Source organism: Protopterus annectens, chromosome 14.part0 (assembly GCF_019279795.1).
Source record: "Protopterus annectens isolate FY-2018-M chromosome 14.part0, PAN1.0, whole genome shotgun sequence".
Lineage (NCBI taxonomy): Eukaryota > Metazoa > Chordata > Ceratodontiformes > Protopteridae > Protopterus > Protopterus annectens.
This window is the reverse complement of record NC_056748.1, coordinates 745,981,240-746,004,106: the sequence shown is the minus strand read 5'-3', so window position 1 is coordinate 746,004,106 and position 22,867 is coordinate 745,981,240.

Here is a 22,867-nt window from a genome sequence, read left to right as displayed (position 1 = left end):
CTCAAGGCGGTCTTTCTAACCTTCTCTCAGTTTACTTTTTTCAGCTTACTTGCCTGTACTAACTCCCTTTGTCTTCTTATAGTCTGTGTATTTCTTTTTTTTACCTTTTCCCTTTCAGTGCGTCCCTTTTTTTTACTGTTTTCCCCCTCCACAATCCCACTCTGTCTTTTCATGCCTGACTTCCCAAACTACTGGCAGTTCTCACCCTCATATTTTCTATTACAGAACTCCCATTCTCATGTAGACACCAAATCCTGTAACACCCCAAAAATCTCTAAGCAAAATTTCTGTCTCAAGCTCTCAGATCCTCACATCTTCTCTTTCTCCTAACTTTTTCCATCCAGACTATTGCTCAAATCCTTTTCATTATGCACATTTTTATTGGCTACCAGCCAGTTAAGGATCTCTATCTCAGATGGACTTAATGACCTGCATAGAGCATACAGCCCTGTTTGGATTATATTCTTGGCATTGTTTACTGTAGGTTCCACTAGACTGGCCACATAACTAAAAACATTTATTTATTGTCACTGTTTCCTTAAGGCTTGCCAGATATTTCTCAACTGTAAACACCACCATGTTTTCTATACAGGCAGCCCAAGGATCACTGAATTGCAACACTGGGAACAGTCGATACCTGTTATACCTAATGCACCTTGGGGACTGGTAAAATAAACATTCCTTTTTTCTACCGGTGATCTCTCTCCTGCAGTTAATGTTTTTACTTGGGTACTGCATTCCTAGAATACTATTAGCTACAGCAAGCAACATCCTGTAACATCTTCAGACACAAATATTCTCATTATTATACCCAAACCTTATCGCTACACCACAGGGGTTTAGCAGATCACTCTGCTTTATAAAGGAAAGATCACAAGTGCCAGCAGACATTCAGCGAATCCATTATTCCAGCAGAGGTCAGTTTATCATTAAAATGGTGAAATGGAGATAAAAATGTTTATTAAGTTGTTTGTGCAATATAGTAGACTTTTGGGTCTATCTTTTTCATTGACTATATTAATCTGTTCATGTCATATGTCTGATCAAATTTCAGTACATTAATCAGGTTGTGAAATTTGTGGCCAAAATATTAACTGGAATTAAACAATTTCTTCCTATTTAATTTTTTATTATGAAAGGTAGTTAGATTATTTTCCAATACTGGCACTGCTGCACTTCTGAATCTGCTGTCCTTTGAGTGACACATTAAACTGTAGCCCATCTGGCTGAATTGGTGGTAGTTCAGGTGGATACAAAAGATCCCATGGCACTTATCGAAAATGGGGGTCCTTTATTTTACACAACATAAAAAGCACAATATTTGTAAAGTGTACATATTTAAATGCATGTATATACACATTTCTATTTCTATTTTTTTAATATTTTATCACTTTTCTCATAACATCTTCATTGTTATTCTTCCATAATTGATCCCCACTCCTCCTTCCACAACCATAATCTAAAATTTTCACAATCTATCTTCCAAAATCCATTTTCTGTCAAATAAAATTTAATTCAAACTTTCATTTCAAATAACCTATATTACATAAAATAATTTTTTATCTACCCTTATCATATATTCTTTCTTTTGTTCTTACAATATTCATAGGCATAGCTATACCCATTAATATTCTCAAAAATATTTTTCACACAACTTTTTTCCAGAGTTTCACTCCTCTCTTACATTTCAAGAGAACATGCTCTGTTGTCTTTCCTCCCCACAAAATAAACACATACTTTCAACTTTCTTTTTGCATGGCATATTCCCCTTAACTGGAAACGTATTTATTACCAGTCTCAATAGAAAATCCTGGCCATCTACTGTGTCAGTATGCCACATTTTCCTCACTTTAATGGCTTTCATTACTTATTACTACGTCTGGTAAATTTTCCCATGGATTTACATAATATGGTTTCATTACATTATTATAATATGACACCCTTCTATATTTTTCTATATCATCAATTTTTATTTTCCATGTTAATATTTTTTTCTTGATAATTTGTCATTCTTTATTTATATATTCCTTTTCTCTTTTTCTTAATCTCATCTCCCAGCACGTTTTGTAATTACATTTATACATTATTACTATTAATTTCATTCTGTTCCTTTACCCACTTTAATAAGCTATGCAAGTTTAAAAAAAATAAAACAAACAACTGGGTTTAGTAATCACAGTGCCCCTTCATCTTCACTCATATATAACACATCTCTTTTCACTGGGTTTAATCTTGAACCCCACATGAAAAAAACACCAACTGCACAATTTCCTTTTTCATATTTTTATGGGATCATATAAACATTTGACATATTACTATTTTCTCATTAGTACACAATTCACCAGATAAACCTGCTTTCTGAATACTAATCTATATTTCCTCCACAAAAGACATACCTCTCTCATTTCTTTTATAAAACCACCCCATTACATCATAACTAACATTTTAACCAAATTTTATCTGTAGCAAAGACACCATATTCACTGAAAAATGCACTCCCACAATTTTCACCATTATCACCCACACCTTTACCCTTATCTTTATTCAGGGTAATTCTAATTTCCTTCAAACATTCATTCAGACAAACCAGCAACTCCCTCATTCATATTTTGTTCTTAGCCACTACAACTAACTTGTCTATGTCAAAACTAAAGGAACCGCCACTCCTTTTGCATCACATATCTACCATTTTCATTTTACAAGCTATTCACTAACACTCTCACTCTATTATTCTGATAAGCTGACATACACACTCTCTTAATTCTATTACCTATTCCATACTTCTCCATAACATCCTACACTTATATCATCCACAGGTTCTCTCACAACCAATAAGAATTCTTGATATATTTCCATTTATACCACCTTTTATACCATATATACTTTCTTCTATAATATTCCTCATTATTCCTTTTATTCTCGTCTATATTTTTCTCATGAAAAAAATGTAATCTGTATTATTTAGTATGATGAGTCTCCCAATTGTTTATTTTATTTTTAGCATCCTTCTTTCATATACATTTTAATACCCCACTACATATGTCTTCATAAAAAAACAAACTTCCTCCAAGCATTCATTCAGTACATTTACAAAATATTATCTTTGCCAATCTATTAATTTCTTGAACACTCCATACTATATACCATCTGGGACTTGTAATGAATCAGCATTTACTTTCCTAAGAACTTCATCCAATTCACTAATAGTACTTTATTTTTCAAAAATGTCTAACTTATTCTGGAATTGTTTTACTTTCCTTTCTCTCTTATTTTCCATCTTTTTACTCTTACACATATTTTTCCACATCCTGCACTACAATACTCAATATGTTCTTGTGTTCTTTTCACCTCTCTTTTGACATTTTTATTTCCTTCATTATACAAATACTCTCATTTACTGTTTTACCCAAATAAGCAGATAACTCCTCCCTTCTCTCTTGTAAATACTATTTCTGCCTAAACAGCAATGCCTTATTTTTTAATCAGTTCACTTTATATATTTCTTTTCCATGTCATAATACTCACTCGTATTATTCTATAAATTCTCTAATGCATTTCTATACATTTTCCCATACGTCACTTTCTTTTCCCTTCTTACATTATCCTGCCATTGGAAAAAAATACTTTTTATACTTCTTTTTAAATTGAATCAACAGTTCAGACCATTTGCTATAGAAGTCCTTCATGATTATATGATCATTCCACAATGACAATCGTTCACACTCCCCAATTGCATGCCATAATAACCCATTTAATTTTTCATTTCTTTTCCTATTTTAATATACTCCTTTTCTTCCACCACCTCCATTCATATGCTAAATAGTCTGAAAAACTCTCACAACTGTAATTAGCATCTGCTACCCCCAAACCTTCTGATAAAATGATCAATTTCAGATCCAGCCCCCCCCCCCCCCTTCTATAAGTCCATTGAGTTTTGTTCAGGACAGTTAATTTACCACATTTTATCATTTCCTGTATTTTTTTTTACATATTTCCCTTTCTTTTTTACATTTTACCTTTAAATAGGTTCATAGGTAGGTACTAGACTATTGGCCCTAGGGCCTATATAAGCCTAGCCAAAAAGGTACCCTGGCTTTTGCCACCCAAGAAAATTATTTTCCTGTGCCCCTGTCGAGCAGAGCCACAGAGATGAACCCCGGGGTGAATTTCCTATTTCATATCCAATCATCAAGATTTTTCTTGAAGAGTGCTAATGAGGAGCTTTGTTTGATATAGATAGGTACTTTGTTCCAGAGTATGGGAAGTCTCTGGTACATGAATCTGTCCCTCCAGCATGTTCTGTTTATTGTGGTGATAAGGTTTAGGTCCCTAGAGCATGTAGTTTGGAGGGACTGGGATTTCTTTAATTGGAGCATGTCCAACAGCTCTGGGTTTGACATAGCTTTGTATGTTAGGCAGAGATCGCCTCTGAGTAGGCAATATGCGATGAAGTAAAGCTGGAGTTTTTTGCGACAGTCTGCAAAGGGGCATCTGTTTGAGGCCAGTAATCCTCTTTGTGAGGTATTTCTGTGGCCTTTCCAGTTGTTGTAGATGTCTTGTGTGGTACATACCAAAAGGGGCATTGTACTCATTAATGGATCTAATGAGTGATGAGTAGAGGGGAGCAATGACCTCTTTTTTTCCTGGATGAGAAACCTTTTGTGATGAGGTGTGCCATGTAGAAGGATTTCCTGACTAGTGTGGCGTTGTGATTATCAAAGGAGAGACTACTGTCCACCTGTGTCCCAAGGTCTCTTATCACACTTTTGGTGTTAAGTAGACTACCACCTATGTAGTAGCTCATGGGTACAGAGTTTTTACCAAAGGGAATGACAATGCACTTTTTGGCATTGAGCTTGAGGCCATGGCTTTGACACCAGGCATCTGTCTCAGTGAGGCCCTTTTGCAGGATGTTCGCATCATTAAGAGTTTCGATTATAGCACCTAGTTTGCAGTCATCTGTGAACTTCATTAACCAAAGACCTTCTGTGTTAGCCTGTACTTCAGGAAAGTAGATACCAAACAGGAGAAGACCCAAGACTGAATCCTGTGGTACTCCACTTGTCACTGGTCTGAAGTCAGATTTGGAGTCTATTTTCACAGTGTGGGTTCTGTCAGTGAGCCAGTTGGCAACCCATCTTGTCACATAGGGATTTATACCTGGTTTAGTGAGTTTATCTATAAGTCCAGAGTGGGGAATGGTTTCAAAAGCCTTGGCGAGATCTAGATAGTCTGTGTGAACCACCTTACCCTCGTCTACAGCTTTGGTGACTGCTTCAAAGAAGTCTATCAGGTTTGGGAGACATAATCTACCTTTTACAAACCCGAACTGGGTGGGGTCCAGAGTTTAGATTACCGATGTCTTTGTTTATAAGTTCCGTGATGATACATTCCATGGCCTTGCAGACCAGGCACGTTAGGCTAATGGGGCGGTAGTTCCCGAGGTCCATGGTGCCTCCCCCTTTGTGGAGTGGGATAATCTTCATTGTGCACCATTCAGTGGGCACAAAGCCTGAGGTGAGGCTATTATTGAACATGGCTCTTAGGTGGGGTGTCAGTTCATTCTGTAGTTCGTGTAGAACGCAGCCTGGGATGTTGTCAGGTCCCATGGATGCTGTGTTCTTGGCTTTGGAGAGTGTTGTTTTTAAATATGTAGCCATGATTACAGGAACTTTGCATTCTTCTGGTATAGAGATGGGCCCTTTAGGGGGTGAAAGGGGGTTAAAGTTAGAACTGAACCTATCTGCCAGGATGTTGGCAATATCAGTTGGTTCTGTATATTTAGTGCCATTGTGCTGTAACTCAGGGCAGATCTGAGTGTGGCCATTGAGAATCTTGACATAGCTATAGAATGCTTTGTGGTTGTCTTTAGAATCAGTCGTGATTTTCTTTACGTAACTAGTTTTGGAGGATTTTATGCGGGATCTCAGCTTCTTACAGAGGCTGACCAGGGAGTTCCTCCAATCATGGGATTGTACTCTTTTTTGCAACAGTTTCTTTCTTCTGTTGTAGAGTTTGTTTATGGCAAAGGACTACCAGATTGATATCTTTTTTTGGGGAATAGCATCTTGGTTTTGTTAGGGATAACATGATCCATGCACTTGTGAAAGTGCTTATGAAGTGCATTTGTGTAGGATTCAGCAGTCGTATCTCTATTGTCCATCTGCATGGGTGTTGTGAAGTCTGTCACTTCTGTCTTAAAAAGTGTGAAGTTGGGTTTGGAGACATTTTTTTACAGTGTTTCCCTAATGGGTGGTGGGGCAGGATGTGGATGTCTAGGGTGATTAGCTTGTGGTCAAATCTGACCAATGATAAAGTGACCTCTGCTGTGGAATAGCAGTCGCGAATGTTGGTAATGACCAGGTCTAGGATATTGCTGCCCCTGGTGAAGGTGTGAATAAGTTGATCCAAGGCGTTGTAATTTATGAATTTCAGAAAACATTGAGCAAAAGAGTTGGTAGATGAGTAGCTTTCCCAGTTAATGGTGGGGTAGTTGAAATCTTCCATTATTAGGATGTTGGGTTGAGGAGTGGGAATCCTGGGGCATGGTGAGGGATCTGTAGCAAGTCACAATTTGGATTGCGATCTTGCCCAGAGTTAGTTGCACTTGGATAATCTCGGATGCATTATGCTGAGCAATTAGCCTGGAGGTGTGGATATCCTTAATGAACATGGACACCCCTCCGCCTTTAGTGTTTTGGTCCAGGTTAGGTGGCCGAAAGGTGTGGTATGAATTATAGCCTGGTAATGCAGGGGTATCCTCTGGAGCCCTGAACCAGGTCTCTGTCACTGCACAGATGTCGATGTTCTCCATTTTAAGGAGTGCCTCGAGTGAAGGCATTTTGAGATTTAGACTTCTAGCATTGAGTAGCATCACCTTCAGATTTTGCTTGCTTGTACCTGTTATGGTGGTGAATTTGTCATTTGAACCTTGCCTAAAAAAGGCACTATAGGGGTGGCAAGAGCCTTAGCTAGTATCCGGAATCCCAAGAGCCACAGGTGCAGGCCATCTCTGGCAAAGCATCGTGGTCTGTCAATCATGTCATCCCAGGCAGACAGATACTGGATCCCCTTAGAATGACACCAGAAGCTTAGCCAACTCTTGAAGTCAATCATTTTGTCCTTGTACTGTGGTATCATTCTGAGTAATGGCAGGATGCTACTCAGGGCTAGGGTCATACCTGCCTGCGCTACAAGATAGGAGAGCTCCTCCATGTCTCTTTTCATGTAGTCCAGGGAGGTATATCTCAGGTCATTCACACTGACATGGACAATGACAGAGTCATATTTGTACTTGTTGTGGAGTGACCTGAGTACATGCATTATGTGCCGGATCCCAAGTGCTTAAACCCGAACTAATACAATTTTAGAATAACAGACACTAAGCCTTCAATCAGCAACTCCCAACTTAGAAGGATGTACGCTACCTATCCTGCCACAACAGTGTTGACCACAAACCTTAATGTAAATGTAAAATAACTGGTCTAAAGCCCAAGTGCTTAAACCAAAAGGCTTAGAATAACAGTTACAATTTAATCAGGCTACTACCAAGAAGTAATAAATGCAGCAGAATATACAATTGAGTACTTTTAAGAAGAGGCAAAAACAAAATAAAGTGCATTTATATATATATATATATATATATATATATATATATATATATATATTTTTTTTTTTTTTTTTTTTTTTTATAGTAAAGTGCAAGGAGAGAGGAAGGAGGAGCAGAAGAAAAATTCAAGGTTAAGAACCTAAGTGGGTTGGCCTTCTCAGATGTTCTCTTTGTATTAAGTAGAGTGAACACCAGCCTGGAGGGGTGTCCCAGATCAAATTAACAGTAGGGACGGGCAACTGCAAAGCCACCAACTATAACAGTTTCAGGACAGATGACAAACAGAAAACAATGCCAGAAAATGTATAAAATAATTCAGTCAGACAAAACAATAATTCAGTCAGGCAAAATTAAGACAATGCAGAACTCTGACAGGTTAAAATTCCAAGAAATATACTTATCAATCAGCGATATATTTCCAGAGTTTGTTTGTTTGAGAATTACACTTCAGCCAGAACACCAGGAGTTTCCAACAGTGTATCTCACAATTAAAATCCCCTGTGATTATAATTTTCATGTTAACCACCACATAGTCCAATTATCCTTGAAACAGATTCTCTCTCTTAACTTGCTAGCTATATATGTACATATAACGCTACAATTCTATAAACATGTTCTCTCCACCTCACATTCACAAAAGTTAATCTTCCAATTCTTAAAATTTCTCATTAACATTTTCACTCTTTTTACATAACACATCCACTCCAGGACAAAGTTTACTTTCTAAGTCCCATGTAATAGTTACACTCCGCAATTTTTCTGTTTGCAGTCTTTCTTTATTTGTCAGGAATCTTACATCCTCTAACAGAATACTATCCACATCAACAATTAGCATACTATTCCAGTATCCTTGTCCTTATTACAGTGTTAATAATACTGTTCACATTTACTGAAGGTACTCTAACGTTGTTGCTTTTCCTTCTTTTTAGGTTTAGGGGAATACATTTAAATCTTCATTTTCTTATTTTTACTGTTTCCCCAACAGAATATTTTTTTCCCTGGATTAATGTACAAACAATCATTGATCCTAAGCATTAGATTTTTCAATGGCTAGAACTTCAACAAAATTATTATTATCAATCCCATCTCCTGAGCTCTCTTCTTGAGTGCACTCTTCTCATTTTCCCTTCCATATTTTTTCTTCTACAGTTTCTTCTTCACCTATATCACCCTCTCCCCCAGCCTCTTGTCATCCTTCCTGTATGATTTCTTCTCTTTTCCCTTCTTTTTATTATTTCCTGTTTGCTCTTGACAATCCATCCAAAAGTATCCTTTTGTACACAATGTGCAATCAGGCACTCTTTTTCTTGTTTTATGTCCTTTCTCCTCACACTGGTTACATGGTACCTTGTTACACTCATTAATTAAATGAGAAAAGTTCCCACAAAAGAAACATGATTTAGTCTGGCCAGAGAATTTTATTGTCCACCTGTGACCAGCCACAAAAATAACACTTGGCAAGTGTTTCACCATGTTTTTTTTTCACATTCAACAGCTTCCAACATCTACCTTACATTCCATAACTTTCGCTTAACTGTAACTTTCACAATATTATCAACAGTTTCACATGTGCATGCATTTTTATCATCTTTTCCAGTTCATTAGTTTTAAGCTGCAAAAGTAATGTAACATTTTTTAACACGTAAGTTACTACCATTAAACAAACAACTGTTCCACAGATAACTGTCCTTTTTCTTACACGGTTCCATTAATTTCATCATTAGTTTCAAATTTTAAATCACAAAAATTCTCTGTCCCAATATGTATAAAAACAATAATTTCTTGAGCTTAAAAACAGTTAACAAATTTTTCCATACATAATATCTATTACATTGTCATTGTTGTTCTTATTCTCACAGTTGATGATCTCCTTCTTTGTAAAAACATTTTCACTTACAGTTTGTTGTTGCTATCCTTTTTTGCCTGCTGTCACTGCTGCATATGTTTTAGTTACTGCATTATCTGCTGCCACAAAACCAGACCCCTTCTCAGTACATTGCTGATTTCCTCTTTTATTTTCAGACACTGCTGCAAAAATATTAACTGCTACAGTCTCTGCTGTCACATCACCTGTTTCCTTTTGCATATTACTATCCTGAGCATTTCCAAAAAAGTTATCTTCCATCTCACCCCCATGAAAGAGCAGAACTGTCACATGGATTACCCTGTTCTATTATTTTTAACATAACATCATCTGCAAGGCCTTCTGACTGCAGCACTTAGACTCACTCACTTCCTTCTCCATAGAGACAGCTAAACACTTCTCAATGGTAACACCCACCACACAGGAATCTTTATTGGCATTCTGAAGTTCCATATTAAACAAATTTTTCTCAAAATTCTTACTTTCTACATTCAAACACTACACAGCTTTTCTCTCCTCCTCCTCCTCCATGTTGCTGCTTCCCTTAGGCCTCTTCTTTACTGCTGTATGAGCCCTCCGGAGTCATATAGAAGATTTGAGGAGTAGGGGAATTTCTTCTTGTCACTGAATACTATCTTGCTTCTCCGCTGTAATGAGGCCATTGGTCTCGTTGGACTAACCCAGTCAACAATGTGTAAATAAATAAGTAAAGAGTAACTGTTAACTGACATATAGCTGAACATGGACCTGACTATATGTGTTTCTGTATTAGATTTTTTTGTGGTATGTGTATGAGTGTATGAATTTCTGCTGCCTTTTACCTTTACCGTTTTGCGTGTTTGTGATATGTTGTGAAGTTTTTCTCATCAAGCCTCTTTATAAAATGCATCTCTTCCCAGCTGAACATCATTAGTAATCAAAACATGAGTTAATAGGGAAAACAACAAATGCCTGAATGAGTGAAAAATAAATGAATGAATAAGTAAATTAATAAATTGCTGAATCTAACTCATCAATTCAGTAATTGTATTCTATTTAACATCATACTGTTCACATCTTATTGTACAGATATTCCCATCTGATCCCAAGACAGCTACAGGTTTCGCATCATGTCTATATATAACTTTCCCTGAACCTCTAGACTGTGGACAGCCCCAGAGATTTTTTTTTCTTTCTAAGCATATGCAGGGCACAATGGGAGTTTATCTGGTGTGCATAAAGACTTGTAAAATAGTCAGTGCTGCAGTACCTAAAGACAGCAAAGAGCAACTTCTATATGCTCCTTATCAGTCATACCCATTTGAGCTCAGCCAGCATCAAGATTATCATTCATTGCAGTGACCCACAGGAAACTTGCCCCATAGAATAAATGATCGGATAAGTATGATAAAAAGTGTAACAATAAAGAGTTATGGTTTTGATAGAGATCTGAAATGATTCAGGCAGCACAGTGGCACTTGTTTATCAAGCCCTAAAAATAGTTTTGAACAGTCTGCAAAGCCACAAGCCCAATATAAAAAGGAGGATGACAGCAGATTTGCTTCACATGTTCTGGAGTTGTAAGTGCATTTATAAATTGTGGAATTCATTAAAATTGCAGTTACAAAAAATGGGTTACCAAAATTCAACACTCTCTTGGGAGTTTATGATTCTTCATATTCCCCCGGAGAATCTAAATAAATCAAAAACGATTGTAATTATGAATATTTGCCTATTAATGAAATTATATATAGCCACAAATTGGTTGAACCCAGCCCAGACATCGTGGGAAAATTTCAGATTGTTGGCAATAAAACACATCTTAGCGCATAAACTGTTAATTAGTGATCACAAGAAAAATATCAACAACATAAAAATCTGGGAGCAAATTTTTAATATTATTTTGGCTTAAGAGGTTACTATCCACTTTTTCTCGGGAACCAGAATATAGTCTAAATCATAATTTGTAATATGGTTGTGAAAAATAATAAAAAATGATTATTGAAAAAAAAATAAAAAGGAGGATGAGGGCACACTATCCCAATATAAAGTCAAATCTATACATGCCATGTTTGCTGATCTGCCTGCTGCCCCACATATTTCTAGAATAGTGAGAACAGATAACCACCCCATTAGCTGTCAAAACATTTTAGACCTTGGCATCACCAACACTGCACCAACTTGTACTTCTCTTATAGTATTCTCATCTCCAATCAGATCTGATCATAAATTAATAATATTTTCCTTTGGGGCATCTAAACACAACACAGCAAATACCTCTGAATTCAAGTGCTTTAAAAAAGACAAACCTATTAAAATGTTATGGTAAGCTCTCAAAAGTCAGCTGCAAGATTCCTATTCCCGTAGTAGCCTCAGCAGTTCCCTTTTCTGCCTTGTTGTCTGTTTTCACTATGGAGTAATCTGAGGACAATATCTTCTCTCCTTCTCTCACCTTTAGTCTATTTTCTTGCAGAATTATCATCTCCCCTTCTTGTCTTTTTAGTCTGTCTGGCTTTCCTCTTGTTAATGTGGTGCAGTACCCCTCTTAACATCATGTTACTACATCCATCTTTAATTATACTTCATGCATCCCCTTCCCCCTGTTGCTGAAAAAAATACTTCTACACATTGTGGCTTCTGCCAAGCTGGATGAGTTATATAGGGTCCTGCCAATGCCTGTTCCTCTCCTCCTATGAGTGGACCATAATCTCTCAACATTTCAGAGGCAGTGCCTCCAGACTTACACCCCCTTTGTCCTCTTCAGTTTCAACCTCCTGTTTCAGCACCCTTTTGGTTCTCCTTCTTTCTTGGCTTATGTCGCTCACTCACTGATCTACCTCCTATTACTTATGTGACCTTAGCTTTCTTGTTCTGCTACATGCAGTCAAACCTAGAGCTGGTGTTTATAGTCATTGCGTATTCTCTATTTTATAAACCCAGACACTATGTCCCATGCCATTTACCTCATTTCTATTCAGTTTTTCCTTCTCTTAGCATGTTTTAGGTCCCCTGTCACACTGTCGTTTTGCCATGCCCCTACCTTCTCTGGTTCTGGTTCCCCTTCTCAATTGTCCTTTTGCATTTTAAATGAGTAACTAAGAGGCTTATTTAACATATTTAAGTATCCCTCCTTCCTTTTATAATCCTCTTTGTGCCCTCAGTGTTATTTATTTATTTATTTTTATTTTATTTTACATTTGTTGACCGGGCTATGTCCATTTTCAGTAGAGGCCCGGGGAGAAAAGCTCCAGGACAATAACAAATAAAAAAGTAAAATAGTGTAGAATAAAATAAAGTTTACATAGAGAAAAAAATATTGATATACATTTTGGTACTCACTGGTTAGTAATTATTTACAAAAATATCAAACACACTGCTAAGTAACTAATTACAAAACATCGAAGACAATGGTTTAAAAAAGAGTACTATTTACAAAATTATAGGATATGACATTTATAAAGAGTCAATCATAGTAGCTTACAAGTAAACAGTTCTACTTACAAATGAAATAAGAACAAAGGTGTCAAGAGGGAAAGTAGAGGGAAAATTAGTAGAGTTAATCAGCTAGTCAGGGTTGTTGCAGGGCATAGCCATTTTGTTCTGAGGAATATTTTCAGTTTTTGTTTGAAGAGGGGTAGAGAAGGAAGAGAAGTTAGTACAGTAGGTAAAAGATTCCAGTTTTTCCCAGTAGTGTTTGAGAACAGAGAGTCACCTGCCAAGTTGTTTGACTTACTAATGTTAACTAACAATTTATTTGATGATCGTAAATTAGTAAGATTTTTATAGGGGGTAATGATGTTTGAAAGTGTTGGAGTATTATTTTTGTTAATAATTAATTAGTTAATGTTGTCTTATCATTGATCTTTTTTACAGTGCTCCTCTGCATTTGTTTATTCCCAGTGCTTTATGTACTCTGCTCATGTCTTTTTTTCTTTCATACTCCTCTATCTGTTTTATGCAGACCTCTGTGGTTGCTTTTTTTATTCCTTCTGTGTTGTAGATTAATTTTTTTGGCTTTGTACCTCTTTCAATGCCCTCTGCATTTGTTGTCTTTTCTCCTTTCCGCTTTTTAGTACTACTCTCCATGCAACCAGGCCTTCCATTTCTACACTTCTTTCCTCTCATCCTCCCCTTCTTCCACTTTATTTGCTTGAGAGAAGTCTTCCAATGATGAGCAGACCAACTTTTTAAGTATGTGTCCAACACTGAGCATCTGAGTCTCCTGAGGTATCCATTAAGCTTTCACTTTCTCTTCTCTACTTACACCTACTTTATCTGTGATCTCCTTCCTTGCTCCTGCTTTTGTCACTGTCAGATCTTTCCAGTCTTGTTGCTTTTCCTCTCATCAAGATTCATGCTTGCCTTCCTCTCTTTCCTTGTTTGGTCTTCTCTACTTGTTTCCTTCTGTGTGGTTTAGGATGGTGTTGGGTTTCTTCTTTACTTCCTTGTTTGCTGTTGTCCCACCTTCTGGTCCTGCATACTATGATGCTCCTTCTTCCTGTGTATTTCTTTTTTCTAGTTGTGTTACTATGTTGGATGTTCTCTGTAGAGCTGTGTCTCTTGTTCCACCCTTGGTTTGAGCAGATCCTACCATTCCTTTCCCATCAAGCTGTCTGAACCTCTTGAATGGTTATTTTGGCCCTGGATAATTGTGTTTACAGATTTTCTTTTGGGGGTGGGTGGGTGGTGTTGTGCCTCCTCCTCCTCTTTGTTTAAGCTTATTATCTCCCATCTCCAGGGGATTTCTAAAACGGCCACATACTGGATCCATGATTGCATTTTCATTGCCTTGAGAGAAGGCAGAAGGTTAGTCATTCATTTTTTAGACAGGACATGGAGGTAATCCTCAAGCAGCTTTATGTGCATTTCCTGTGAAGAGATGGTCCCCAGAATTTTTTCTTGTCTAAGCATTTCTTGTTTTATTTTAATATTTTCTATTCAGACTAGTGTGTGTCTTGGTTACCCTCCAGTATCACCACCTGGTTTGTTAAGCCTGTGCATACTGTCAATTATAGTTTCCTGAGGTTTACAGAAAAACTAAAACAATGAGTAAAAAGGTCACACAGAAAAAAGAATCAGTTAAAATACAAAAAGAAAAATCAAGCAAAGCTAGACTTTCCACTGTGTGATTCCTTAAACCTCTTATATTAGAGGCGACATGGGATATATGCAAATTAGCCTTTAAAGCTATCAGGTGTTTGAGCTAAATGGCAGTTATGAATGTCCATGATTTTTTCTTTCAAGTCTATTTATGGAAAAATTCAGGTCAATAAAGTCAAACCCCACTAGCTGTGGACATGCATGTTTCTATCTTCTTATAGCATTATCAGGATAGCATAAGTGGAATTTTTGACTAACATTTGGAAACACAGGGTTGTTGTACCCAACTGATATCCATAAACCTTAGGGTGACTGCAAAATATCCCAACCAACAAACTAAAACAATGAGTAAAAAGGTCACACAGAAAAAATAATCGGTTAAAAAACAAAAAGAAAAGTCTAGCAAAACTAGACTTTCCACTGTCTGATTCCTTAAACCTCTTGTATTAGAGGCATTGGACATTCAGAAGTGCCATTCAGCTGAAACACCTGATGTCTTTAAAGGGTAATTTGCATATATCCCATGTCACTTCTAATATCAGAGTAAAAGAAAAAGTCATGGACATTCAGAATTGCCATTTAGCTGAAATTCCTGATATCTTTAAAGGGTAATTTACATATATCCCAGTCACCCCAAAGTTTATGGATATCAGCTGGGTACGACAACCCTGTGTTTCCAGATGTTAGCCAAGCATTCCACTTACGCTGTGCTGATGATGCTATAAGAAGGTAGGATGAACATATGAATGAATCCTGAAAATTTATTTTTACTTTTAACTCCACTTATAGCATTTCAGGGAATGTGGTTGTCTACTGCTAAGACCATAATGATTGTACAAAAATGACAGGTTTAGTATTTTTCTCCATTTACTGTCTCTACTGTTCAGAACGTGTGAAATGTATCATGCATAATGGCCCAATAATGATATCTTAGTGAAAAAGTTTCAAATTACACAGTCACAAATTTGACAAGCTTAAAGGCACAGTGTGCATATACACAATCTACCCCTAAAGTAGTTACACTACAGAATGCATAAACAAAGCTCAACCATACAATGCGTATTTATTTGCTTAATAACCATGCATTTAAATTAACACAGCAAAATAAAGGCTACACAGAAGACTTGCTCTTCATTTGTTCATGTGAGAGTTTGCAATCTGAACTTAATCACCATGCCAGAGGGGGTCTTAGTTGAAAGGATAAGAAAACTCAACACCCGTCTGTCTAGAAGCTCTTGTTGGCACAGCAGCAGCAGAGACACCACCATGGTAAACTGGAGGGCTTCACTTTGAGTCACTTCTATGATTCTAGCAGTGTCTAAGCAAGGGTTTTTCTCTGTATTTGCGTGAATGTCTCTAATTTGGTAATACATTAGCGGAATGTAGTGTCAAGTTTGCAACTTGAAAAAGACGTGGTTATATGTTGATGAAGGACAGAAAACATTCTGGAGCAACAACAGGAAGAAAAAATAAATACCAAAGATCATACCAACTAAGGTATGAAATTCATTTTATTTAATAGAAAGGTTATGACAGTGGGCACAAAAAGCTGAAAGCGTATCTACCAAACTATGACGTCTCACTTAGTAACAGATCTTTTATCCACTTTATGCAATAATATTGTGACACTGACAGGAAGGCTACCATATTCATTTTCCTCCCAAATTACATAGGTTATGGTTGTTCACAGGCTTTCTGTATCTATAATCTGCTTTTTATCATCCTTTTTTCATCTTGTCTTGAGATCTTACCTTCTATAAAGTAACAAGTGATCAGTCTGATAATGTAAACAATGGCAGCATTAGCCATCTTTATCAGGATTTGATTACAGCATGGCCTTATTAAGTAAACAGAATGGCTGCACAATTTTTTTATTAGAAAATTGTAATATAAAATGTCAGATAAAAATGAATGAATGTACTTCACAAAGCTGGTAAACAATGCAAACCATAAGTAACCATTTTTAGCAAAAAGAAATAAATTAAGAAATGACTTTTATATCTCTACTAGAATATTAAACTGATTTTATAATATAGTTGGAAAGCGGCTCTATTTTGTAACATGCACTTTTAGGAATAGTTTTATCTGAAACGATTTTAAGTGTTTTTAATTTTGAATGTTCCTACCCATATGTGTGTGTGTGTGTGTGTGTGTGTGTGTGTGTGTGTGTGTGTGTGTATACACACACACACACACACACACACACACAGAAAGAGAGTTCTTAGTTGCAGTCCATATAAAACAGCCTATACAGAAAGAATGTTAACATCCATCATGCCCCTGTGAGCCTCAAAGTATATTGGGTTTATAGTATAATAACGTACACTATGACAGAAGACTATGGTATCACAGACAACTGCTGTAGGATAGACAGGAGATGAACTTTTGTATCTCTCTATTATAAATTCTGCAGTATATTTAATGCGTTCTACTTCATCAGTGGGGGAAGTAGGAATAATGAAACAGTAACTTGAAAACCATAATACTGAAAATGCAATTTGTTGCAATTTTATGTTTTTAGTCTTTTGTGTTTAACAGCACACTGCTCTTTAAAAATACAATGTGCTTTGCTGTTGACAGAAAACTAAAATTACTGAATCACCTGAGAGCAATGCTAATTTCTCCTGTTGTTATTCTTCTGCTAAGGTTTCTGTCAGAGTGCATTTTGTAAAGAAAAAAAATGCAGAGAAGCAGTAGCAGCACCGTGCAATCTCTTAATATGTTTACCGGCTCATTAACTAACCCTCTGTGTTATGTGAGTGTGTGATGGGGGAGGGGGGAATAAATGAGGGGACTGTTCTGCAATGGCATTCACAAGAGATCTGCAGCATATGAAAAGCTGATGTGCCAAGCAGAAACTGTTCAATGTTTCCACAAGACACCCATTTTGACAAGACAGGCAAAAAAAAAAAAAAACGGTGAAAATGCTTTGGCGAAGATGGCATAGGATGGAATACGACTAAAGAAATGATAAGGAAATGGCTTAGAAAACAACATTACTGCATTTTATTTTCTGAATAAAAGCTAGCAAGAAAGTTACAAAAATGTAATGGTTTTCCGATGTATTTGTCTGCAGCTGAAACAATAAATAAAGAGAAGTAAAAGTACACATATGAAACTAGAACTAGTTGAAAAATACTTTCAAATTTCTCTGTAAGTTCTATCACATAAACTGGAAAACTGGTTAGAGACATTGAAAGAGCAATATTAATGGCAAAAGCAAACCCTTGTAGTACATAGGCCGTGTGTTACAGAATTACATGCCACACTATACTTTACAAGGAGTAACTGACAGAAAAATTGAATTGGTCACAAAGTTGTGAATGATTATGGGGAAAGGCATCATTGCCTGCCTATGCCACAGATTGTAGGCAGCTCAAAAGTTGCTGCCAGTGCACACAGGCACTGAGCCCTGACCTCAGCCCTAGTAGCCTAGACCAATAAGCCCTATTCCACACAAGCTTGCTACACAGGTAGATGAGAGTAGGTAGCCATGGCTGTCTGATCCATCTACTTAGAAAGAAGGTGGTCTGACTCCTGCACAGCTGCCATTTACCTCTGTCATTATTTTTTTCTCTAAAATCAGAGAAAAAAATCCAAAAATATCAGGAACACGCTAAAAATTATAGCATTCACTTATAAAATTGGTAGATTAACTGAAAACATTCGGTATGCATTTTCTGAAGAATATGAACTATGTAAATTTAATGACACTAATTATTTAATGACATTAAATCTATAATGTTTTACCATGAAATCAGAAAATCCATGAGAAACACTACAAAACCAAGGATGTTCCTGAAAATCAGGGCACTTTATAGGTATGCTGCAACCTGATGCAGGTTAGGTAGTGTAAAAGCAACATAAAGGGCTGAGAACTAGAGCGTCAGCCTGCCAGGAAGTGCATTCTGCCAGCAGATGGATTTAATAGCATATGTACGCATATGTGCATAGGTATATGGGTATGTTTAGGTGAGAGACCAATTTTTATTTCAGGTCCTGTTTCAGGATCAAGAATGAGTTAAGAGCACTAAAACATCTCCTAAGTCCTGTTTAATGACAGCCATAATCCCTAGGTGTCACCTCCTTTTTCAATGTCCTTCAATACTATAGATGAAAGTGAACTGAATGGGCCGATAAGAGATTGGGTTATGACCATCATGGGGGGGGGGGGGCAAAAAGCCACAAAAAATCAGTATCTACTGCATAACCATTCATATTCTCCATCATCTAATTCTCCTCATTCTACGATCATTGCTGAATTCCATATACATTTTTTTCATGTAGCATTGCTGTATTTGAATGTTGTACAGCTGTCCTTAATATAAATGGATTCTGTCTCATTCACTACTGCCTTGTATGTATATTTGTATGTTACTTTGCTGTTACCTTTTAACACATTTGCATAAATATTTAATCTCTTGTGTTTCAGTCTTGATAGTTGTGGAATATAGTTTGTTTGTGTCTTGCTATCTAGCTGGTTAACAAAATAAATAAATAAATGCCCAGCCCTTGTTATTTCAGTTAATCACACATTCATCTTCACTCTTTGCTCCTTGGCCATGTCTTAAAGATATCATAATTAGCAGGGAAATGGCCTAAATGGATAAATAAAGAAATTATTGATAAACTCACCAACTAGGCATCAACCCCTATATCACTAGGTAGGTTGAAAATTGACTCACAGGTAGAACCCACAGTGTGAAAGTAGCGGACTCCAAGTCAGACTGATGAACAGTCATGAGTGGAGTCCCACAGGGATCGGTCCTGGGTCCTCTCCTGTTTGGCATCTACTTCTCAGAAGTCCAGGCCAACACAGAGGGACTCTGGCTGACCAAGTTTGCAGACAACTGCAAGCTTGGAGCCCATTATTAACTCTCCAAGTGATGAAGACATCCTAAAGAAAGGCCTCACTGAGACCAATGACTGGTGTTGAAACCATGACCTTAAGCTTAATGCCAAAAAAATGCATTGTCATCCCTTTTGGGAAAAACTCAGCTTCCACTAATTACCACATTGATGGCAGCCCACTGAACACTGAAGGTGTTATAAGAGATCTGGGGACACAGATTGACAGCAACGTCTCATTCAACCACCACATTGCCAATGTGGTCAGAAAGTCCTTCTATGTGGCACATCTCATTACCAAGGGTTTTGCATCCAGGAAGAAAGAGGTCATCATCTTTCTCTACTCTTCCTTCATTAGGCCAGTCATAGAGTATAATGCCCCATTTGGCATGTACCTCACTAGACACATGCAACAGCTGGAAAGGCCACAAAAGTACATCACAAAGAGGATCCTAGGCCTTAAACACATGTCATACATGGACAGACTCAAAAAACTCCAGCTATTCTATGTCTGATATCATCTACTAAGAGGAGATCTATGCTTGACTTACAAAGCCATATCTGACCCAGCTCTGTTAAAAATGCTACATCTAAATAAATCCCAATCCCTCCACACCACATACTCCAGAGACCTCAACCTCATTACCACAATCAACAGAACATGGTGGAGAGACAGGTTCATAACCCATAGACTGCCCATGCCCTGGAATAGACTTCCCATACATGTCAACCAGATCACCTCATGGCCCTCTTCAAGAGAAATCTTAATGAGTGGATGGGAAATTGAAAGTTCACCCTGGGGATCACTTCAGTGGCTCTACTTGATAGAGGCTCTGGGAACTAATGTCAGTGGCATGATACCAGGGCACATCTATGGGCTAGCTTGTAAAGGCTCCAGGGCCATTAGCCTAGTACACACCTATGAACTTATGCTACCATTAACTTCTTAGTGGACACCTACTTCATTTTACCGGTGGAGACTGCCTTTACTCAGTCTCTAACCCTGCCCTTTTAGGACATATATTCTTGGTAAGGCAGAGGAGTCTTCACTATGCAGAAGGTTAGTGTATCACAACTATCACCAGGGAGCACTTGCTAAGGCCAAAAACACTGCTTCAGTGGGCCCCAACAGTATCCTCTGTTGCCTCTTAAATAGCCTAAGACAAGACCTAGCAGGACCACTTGAGCCACTCAAATTACAGCCTCAAAACAGGTTACATGCCAGGTGAATGGAGGGCCACAATAGTCATCTCTCTTCATGAGGGTAGACCATCAACTGACCCCAGGAACAACAGACCCATAAGTCTGATATGCAAAGCAATGGAATGAATTATCATAGAAATGATCAACAAGGATATTGGCAACCTAGGTTTATTGTTAAAACAAGTTGGTTAGTGTACCAGAAGGAGAGGATTGGAGAAGTTTAGGGGGATTTTAAGTAACTGAGGGAATCCATCTACAAGCCAAATGAGGGATCAGTATGAGGCAAAATTTTAACATATTGTTTCTCAATGCATTGCTTGTATATCATTGTAATATAGATGTACGAAATACTATCTCTAACCCTGGCTCATAAGGAAGAAGCACTGTCACACTCTGAGGTGTTGTCCGTGTTTTCACAATGAACAGCAACTTCTAAAATTGGCATTTTAAAGAAAAATATTTTTACAATAAAAACAAAAGGGATATGGCACTCCAAACACTGGACTTGTCCACAGCTCAACCGGTGGCAGTGACTGGTTGGCACAGATTTTTTTTTTTGTTAGCCAGAACTGGATTACCAACTATACCCAGGGTGTGCGGGCCTATTCATTCCCCAGGAAAGGAAAGATCCCTATGTTTCCTATTTATTCCCTGTCTGGGATGAGATCTCACCATCACACAACCTACAAAATAGACCAGGCTGTAGTAGCTCACTAGCCTAACCCCAGGGTAGATGGAGGTGGGTGTTAGAGAGCAGGCCAGTCAGTTGATCTAGCAGATCCCCCTCCTACCCAATCCTCTCCCACTTGCAGCATGCAAGCTTCACTGCAGCTACTTTACAAGAAGTACATGTATGGCACTACATACACCAAATTCGTGGCTAACCTAGGCTCATTGTTGTGGGTAATTCACTTACTGTCAAGTTGGTGGTACCAGTGCTGCAAGCTGTGAGACCTCCCTTTCCCCAAGATGGATGAGCCAGAGTTGGCAGTCAACTCCCATATTCCCCTGCCTGTACTCCATCCCACTAATCTAACAGAAGTGATGTGGAATATACTAATGGCTTTATGCCTCTATAACACAGTGCTAGGCTTTGTCTGGCATAGAGTATTTGTTCCTGCCTATGGCACCAGCAAATGGATTCAACGATGACTCCAAATTGCTAGAGACCTGGCTGGTTTGGGGCATAGATGGTCATATCAAGTGCCTGTGGTGACCCTTCTCTTCATCCTGTTGGAGGTATGGAATTCAGCTGCTCTGTTGTTGTCTCCACGTTAGACCAGGCGCAGCAGTAGGAGCTGTCTATATGGGAGGGATGGAAAGCATAAGGGAGTTGACATGATTTACCCATTGTAGGATAAAGCAAGAAATTGACCAGTGAGCATCACCTGTGCAAAACAGGCTTCAATCAAAATAAATCCTTCTAGAATGCACTAGACCCTTCCCTACCTTACTGTGTCATGGCTGCTTAGTGCTAAATTACAGATAATTATGCTGATGCCCATGAGGCCATGCTGTCTGAGGGAGGAGTTATTGCACTTTGGGGGATCACAGCAAGGAGATACCCTTTAATGTATGGAACACACAACATAAAAATAAACAAATAGGTCTTTACTGAAATGGGAGGACAGATTCTGCTGGCCAAAACAGGCCCTAAGAATTGGTGACTGATTTATGGAGGGTTGGGTCTGCTTATGTGAATAAAGAAGAGTACGCTAAGAAAAAGGAAAATGTAATCCACATACTCACCAAATAAATCACATCTGTGGGTTAAAACTGATTATAAGTAGGCTGGGGTAGGCTCTGGGATATTATGCTGTTGATCAGAAGCAGCTTAGACATGGACTCTGAAATTTGGTTCTGGTCAAAGACTGTCAATGACACTCTCAAAAGACAACAAAAGATGTTATCTCTTTTGAGAACTGTATTTGGACATACTCCATCCACTTCTGATTGGTTTATGAGCTTACAGACTTTTCCTTGTGACATACTGGATCACCACGTTATGAAGGAGAGGTATGAATGGAATTTTTTTCAAGTCTAATATGCTGCAGAAGTCACTGCAGATCCAGTTCCATGCACACCAGCTGGTCACTGATGCACACGCATCTTAATGTCTCCAGGCTTACACAGGAGAGAGGCACAGGCAGGGTTATGTTCTTCTGTTCCCTGCCTCTCAAAGGTTTTGTCTAGGATCTCATGTTTCTATCAGACCATTAATAAGAATATTTAAAGTGGAAACATTACCATTTGCCAGTTAGCAG